The sequence below is a fragment of the Tupaia chinensis genome, unplaced genomic scaffold (assembly GCF_000334495.1).
Source record: "Tupaia chinensis unplaced genomic scaffold, TupChi_1.0 Scaffold000704_1, whole genome shotgun sequence".
NCBI lineage: Eukaryota > Metazoa > Chordata > Mammalia > Scandentia > Tupaiidae > Tupaia > Tupaia belangeri.
Genome location: NW_006160227.1, coordinates 1,043,895 through 1,049,633, shown reverse-complemented (window position 1 = coordinate 1,049,633; position 5,739 = coordinate 1,043,895). Strand labels below are relative to the sequence as shown.

At 56.4% G+C, this 5,739-nt stretch overlaps 1 protein-coding gene across 1 annotated transcript in view; it reads right to left on the bottom strand.

Moving 5' to 3' along the window:
* The window catches only part of SYN2 (synapsin II), a 74,683-nt gene that overhangs the window by 8,782 nt on the left and 60,162 nt on the right, over positions 1-5,739 (bottom strand). The gene's annotated exons all lie outside the window — the stretch shown is intronic.

The following is a 5,739-nucleotide window of genomic DNA, read 5'->3' as shown; positions in this document are numbered from 1 at the left end:
GTGTGTGTGTGTCTGTGTGTGTGTGTGTGTGTGTGTGTGTGTGTGGCCAGGCCAGCGGACAAGCCTGGGCTTGGCTTCTCATCTGGAGTTCGCTGCTGGGAAGGGTCCCTTCTGGGGCTGACTCAGGGGTCAGACCTACTCTCTGGGCTGGGCAGGAACTCCCACGGGGAGGGCTTGGAGGAGAGGGTCGTCGTGTGTTTCCTAGAACCCTCCTTTCCCGAAAGGAAGGAGCGAGAGGGTCCTGTTTGTCACCGTGCTCAAGGCCAGGCTGCTCTTCCCTCCCAACAGCGAGGTCACTTTTTACCCAGCAACCTGCCCTCCACCCGCCCCCGCTTCCTGTCCTCCCAGCTGGGATTCTGATTACGCCCCCCAGGAGCAAAGACGCATGTGACGGGTGCGGGTGCGTCTGACATTCGTATTAAAGGCAGCAGGTATTTGGAGTCGGAACTCGGCACGGGGGGAGTGGTCTGTGAAGCCTGAAGCCGGCCAAGTGTGCCAGTGGTGAGGTCAGGGGGCTCCCAAGGCATGGCTGCTCCCTCTTGGATCCCCTCCCCGTGGGATACCCCAGCCCTACTCTCTCATTCACGCAGCTTCGGCCCCTGCTCCCCTTTTCCCCCCTGGACCTGATTCTGGCCACTCTCTCCCCTCTGCCCACCGTAGTCTGTTTCTAGCTCTGCTCTCGGGGAAGTAGAAGGCTGATGCTTCCTAAGCTATTATTATTATTGTATTTTTAGAGAGATTTTTGTTATAGAGTGTGTGTGCTCACCCGAAAGACATATCGAGACAGGAAGAGAGAAATCACCTCCCGGGGGGATGGCCACACAGCAATCCCTTCTTCTCCACTCGTGGGATTTGGGGCACGCACGCGCACATGCCCAATGTGAGTTTTAAGCTGCCAGGTCCGGGACTCGAACTGTGGTTGACTACGTGGGAGTCCAGCGACATAGCCATTACGCCAACTGCTGGTCCCCTTCCCAAGGTATTTTAATAATAGCACTCACCTCGGGCTGCTCTACTGAGAGGACTTGGGTAGTAATAGGTGTGGGGGGGGGGTTGAAATATCCACTCACAATTCACAGCGAGGTCACCTTCACTTCCTTTCCTTTCCAAGTGCTCTCCCGGGGTGCAGAGTGCTGGCTGGAGCCCGAGCACATCACGACCCCCCAGTAAGCCAGCCAAAGACCACGCCACGGAGTGAGCCATCGCGTGGTTACTCCCTCTTGGCATCTAAGAGTCATGACCAAGCTTGGCCAGGCCTAGAGAGCTGGTCAGTGGGAAAGTCACGATGGATTTTTCTATGCGAAAAGGCGTCATGACTTCCCCAACAACACGAACATTTCTTGCATTTCTAGAATAGTCTCCCGATTGCCATCTGACTTCTCCGTGGCTACCCAGGACCTTCCTAAGCCCCTTCCCTGAGTGTGGCACTTACCCCCTCTAACCGACTCAGAGCCCACACTTCCTGAGTGCTGTCGAGTTCCAGGTAACAGTTGGAAGGAGGTCCGCCATCATGTCCCCGGTCCCGGCAGCTGCGCTTCTGCCAGCTCCCTGAGTGCTTCCAGCATGACTGGACTCCACCTTCCCTGCCTCCCCTCTTCTTACCTCCTATGTCCTAAACACTGGCTCTTCCCAGGCTGGAATCTCCCTCCTTATCCTCTAGTCTAGGCCCCCATCCACACTGCAGCCTCTCAGTGACCAGTGGAGAGACTCAGGTAGGGACAAGAGTCGCAGAGCTCAAGGAGTCACTGAGCCGGCTCCTGCCTCTCCCCCAAGGCCTCACCCCAGGCCCTCCTTCCAGAGAACTGGTATTTTCAGAGGGAATTATGAAAGACCGTCAATCAAGAAGAACAGTACCAGGGCCTGTGGGCAAACTTTCACTTTGAAAAAAGCATTTTCTTTATTTTTCACTTGTGTACGTGTGTGTGTGTGTGTGGGTGGGAGAGTGGTGCGTGTTGTGATCCTCCTGCCTCAGGCTACTGGGTAGCTGGGATCACACGCTCAAGGCACCAGGCCCAGCTCTCTCTCTCTCTCTTTTTTCTTTTCTTGAGAGTTTTTTTTTTTGGAGAGGTTTTTGTTATAGGGCGCGTGCGCTCGCCAGACAGACAGAGAGAGACAGACAGACAGAAAGCGAGAAATCACCCCCCAGGGGGAATGGCCATGCCGCAGTCCCTTCTCCTCCATTCTCCTCTCGGGATCTTGGACATGCATGCACACACGCCCGGCATGAGTTTAAGCCACCGGGTCCGGGACTTGAACTGCGGTCGACTACGTGGGAGTCCAGTGACATAGCCATGACACTAACTGCTGGTCCCACAGGGCCAGCTCTCTTATAGAACTTTCTATAGGAAAACTCGTGGGAAAGGCTATCTATCTTGAGAGGCTAGAGAATACCTACAAGGATACAGTGGAGAACGTCCCTCCCTAAGTATGCAACAGATCAGATCATCACTAAGGTCCTTCCAACCCTGAGAACCTGTGATTCTGGGAAGAACTTTTAAACTCTTATAGAATTGGGATGGGGGACCAGCCGTTAGCGTAATGGCTATGTCGCTGGACTCCTACGTAGTTGACTGCGGTTCGCATTCCAGACCCGGTGGCTTAAACTCATGCCAGGCGCGTGTGCGTGCGTGCCCAAGATCCCGAGAGGAGAATGGAGGAGAAGGGACTGCGGCATGGCCATTCCCCCTGGGGGGTGATTTCTCGCTTTCTGTCTGTCTCTCTCTGTCTGTCTGGCGAGCGCACACGCCCTATAACAAAAACCTCTCCAAAAAAAAAAAAAGAAGAAGAATTGGGATCGGCAGGTGGCGTAGTGGTTGAGGTGTTGGACTCCCGCATGACCAACTGTGGTCTGAGGCCTGGACTTGGCAGTTTGAAAATGACGCAGGTGTGTGTGTGTGTGTGTGTGTGTGTGTGTGTGCATGTGTGCCCCAAATCCCAGGAGAATGGAGGAGAAGGGATTGCAGTGTGGCCACCCTGACTGGGGGAGTGATTTCTCACTTTCCCTCTCTCTGTCTCTGTCTCTGTCTCTCTCTGGCAAGCACATGCATCTATTGCAAAAACCTTTAAAAAGATTTAAAAACTTTATAGAATTAAGCTTTAGTGGTAGAACTCTAGACTCACGGGATGAGCTCACAGGGGTGACCATACCGAACAGCTTGTCCCGGCTCTCCTCGCCACAGAAACATACACGTGAGACACCAAGCCTGACCTGAGCCCCACATGCCTTCCCGAAGCCACAGGAGGAGCGTTCCCAGAGGCAGTCCTTTCGGCCAGAGCCTGGGAATGGGCCTTGACTCCTCTGAGGGTGCCTAGGGAGCGTCTCTTGTCCCCGGCTCCCCAGAGCTTGTGGACCGAAGACTTCTCAGGCTGAGGGGAGGTGGGGAGGAGAGTCCCCAAGGCCAGGCCCTTGCCAGGCTGAGACGCTCTGGCTCCACCCACAGCTCACTGTCTGCTGTGGGCTGAGGGCCTATTCCCTGTGGGGTTCGGCTACCACGGGAGCTGTCGCCAGTCACCGAGAGCCTCCTGGGATACCGAATTCCACAGAAGTCTGGCCACGCTGGCGTCACTGCCGAAGCCTGGCCTGCAGCCAGCCCGCAGCAGGAACTCAGAGCCGGACGGAGCGGCAGCCTTTGGCTCAGGAGGCTGGGTTGGCTCACACAGGTAAGAATGTCAAGTCCAGTGCCTGGGGCTGCACACGGACAGGAAAGGGGGTGAGTGGCCTCATAGCCGCTAAGAAACAAACCCAGAGGATCCTGGGCTGCTAGTGACAGCAGCTCAGAGAGTGTCGGTTTGCAATGTTGCTTCCAGAAACCGAACACAGCCGGAGGCAGGCTGGTGTCTCAGCAAGGGTGAGGGCGGGTCACAGGTCTGCACGAGGGGGGGCTCTGGGCACCTCCTTTTCTTTTCTTTCTTTCTTTTTTTTTTTTTAAGAGGTATTTTTGCTACAGGGTGCATGTGCTCACCAGAGAGACAGAGAAAGACAGAGAGACAGAAAGCGAAACATCACTCCCGGAGGGGACGGCCATGCCACAGTGCATTCTCTTGGGCTTTTAAGCATGCACACACATATGCCCTGCATGAGTTTGAAACGCTGGGTCTGGGATTTGAACTGCAGTCGACTATCCGGGAGTCCAGCGACGTAACCATTACACCATCTGCTGGTCCCCTGGGCACCTCTTTTAAGGGGGATGCTGGCAGGAAAAAACACATGGGGCAGACAGGATGGTGGGAAACCTGGAAATGACAGTTTCCCTCACATGACCTTGGGCAAATGACTTCACCTCTGAGTCTCAGTTTCCCAAATGGGCAGATTATAAGGATTCGGAGAAGTAACCATGGAAGCACCAGGGCTTAGAGGAAGACCGAAATGAGCCCAGTGTCACTCTGAAGACGCCTAAGTGTCAAGGGCCTCCTTGAGTAATAGTGGGCTTCCTGGCACCAGACAAGAGGAGGCAAGTCTGCCTCAGCTGCAGAGTCTCGAGCCCAGCAAGAGCCGAGGACCTCTGGGCCGAGCAGGAGTGTCCTGCAGGCACGGGTCCTGGGGAGACTTGGCAAGGGCTGTGTGCTGTGCCCCCCATGGAAGGTGAGCGGGCTGCTGTCCCGCTGGGCTGAATCCACGGTGCTAGTCAGTATGGAGGCCGGGAGGCAGGAGATGCAGAAACCCAGAGACTAATCAGCAATCCAGCCCCCCTGTTGGGGAGTTTCCCTTCCACGGGGTCACGAACTCATAGTTGTCACCATCCGTACCTTTCCCTGTGCTCTGGCAAGACCACCCAAAGCACTTGGTGCACAGAACTGTGGGGAACTCCCTGGGGTGGCGACCAGAAGCCCCAGCTCCCCTCCTCAGCGGCCGTGTGACTGTGGGCAGCTCCCTAGCATGCTCCTCACTGACACAAGGGACAGACAGAGAATCAAGCAGCCCAAACCACCTCCCGCGAGGGCTACGAGGCTCATCGCGTGCTCCGTAGAAAGGCAGAGTCCTGGTGCAAAGTAGAATCGCCATTGCTGTCTAAATCGTCCTCGTCAGTCCCAAGGCACGAAGCGCTCACGGAGAAGGCCGTGTGCCAGAGGGGGACGTACTGCGGGTGGCTTCCTGTCACTTGGTGGGTGGCAGCTTAGCGGGAGTGGGGGGCGGGGGGTCAGGGGGCTGCTGGCCTTCTGGATAGCAGACTTTGTTCCAGCACGGTCCTGCAGATGCAGCAAAGTCAGCTCGGAAGCAGTAACCATTACCCGCTCTTTCGGAGACTAGAAAGGGAGTCACCGGCCTGGGAGAGACCCCAAGGCCGCGGGCGGGGGCTCGTGGGTTTTGTGCACAGGCTCCTTTAACTCGCCATCCCATGGCTCCCAGAAGCTGGGAAGAGGTGCTCCTATCTGAGGCCCCCGCAGGATGGACGGCTTAAGGAAGGAAAGACGTGGGGTGACTCAGCTCTGGACAGTTGCTGGCCTGAGCCCAGCCGCCCCCACCGAGGAGGAAGGCCTGCGCTTGCTCAGCATATCTGAGACAGGAAATTGGGAAAGGGTCCCAGGGTCTGGCCCTAGGAAAGGGGTCAGGCCAAGCTCCTTGCCGAACACACCACAGAACTATTCTGATCGGCTCCCTCAGGCCCCACGGCCCGGTCTAGGACCCCAGGGACAATGAGGCAGCAGGAAGGAATGTGCTCAGAGGTTGTAGGTTTAGTGGGAGCAAAGAGGACAGCCTGTGGCAGGGACCTTGGGGGCTTTCTGGGCCGCTCCGGCAAC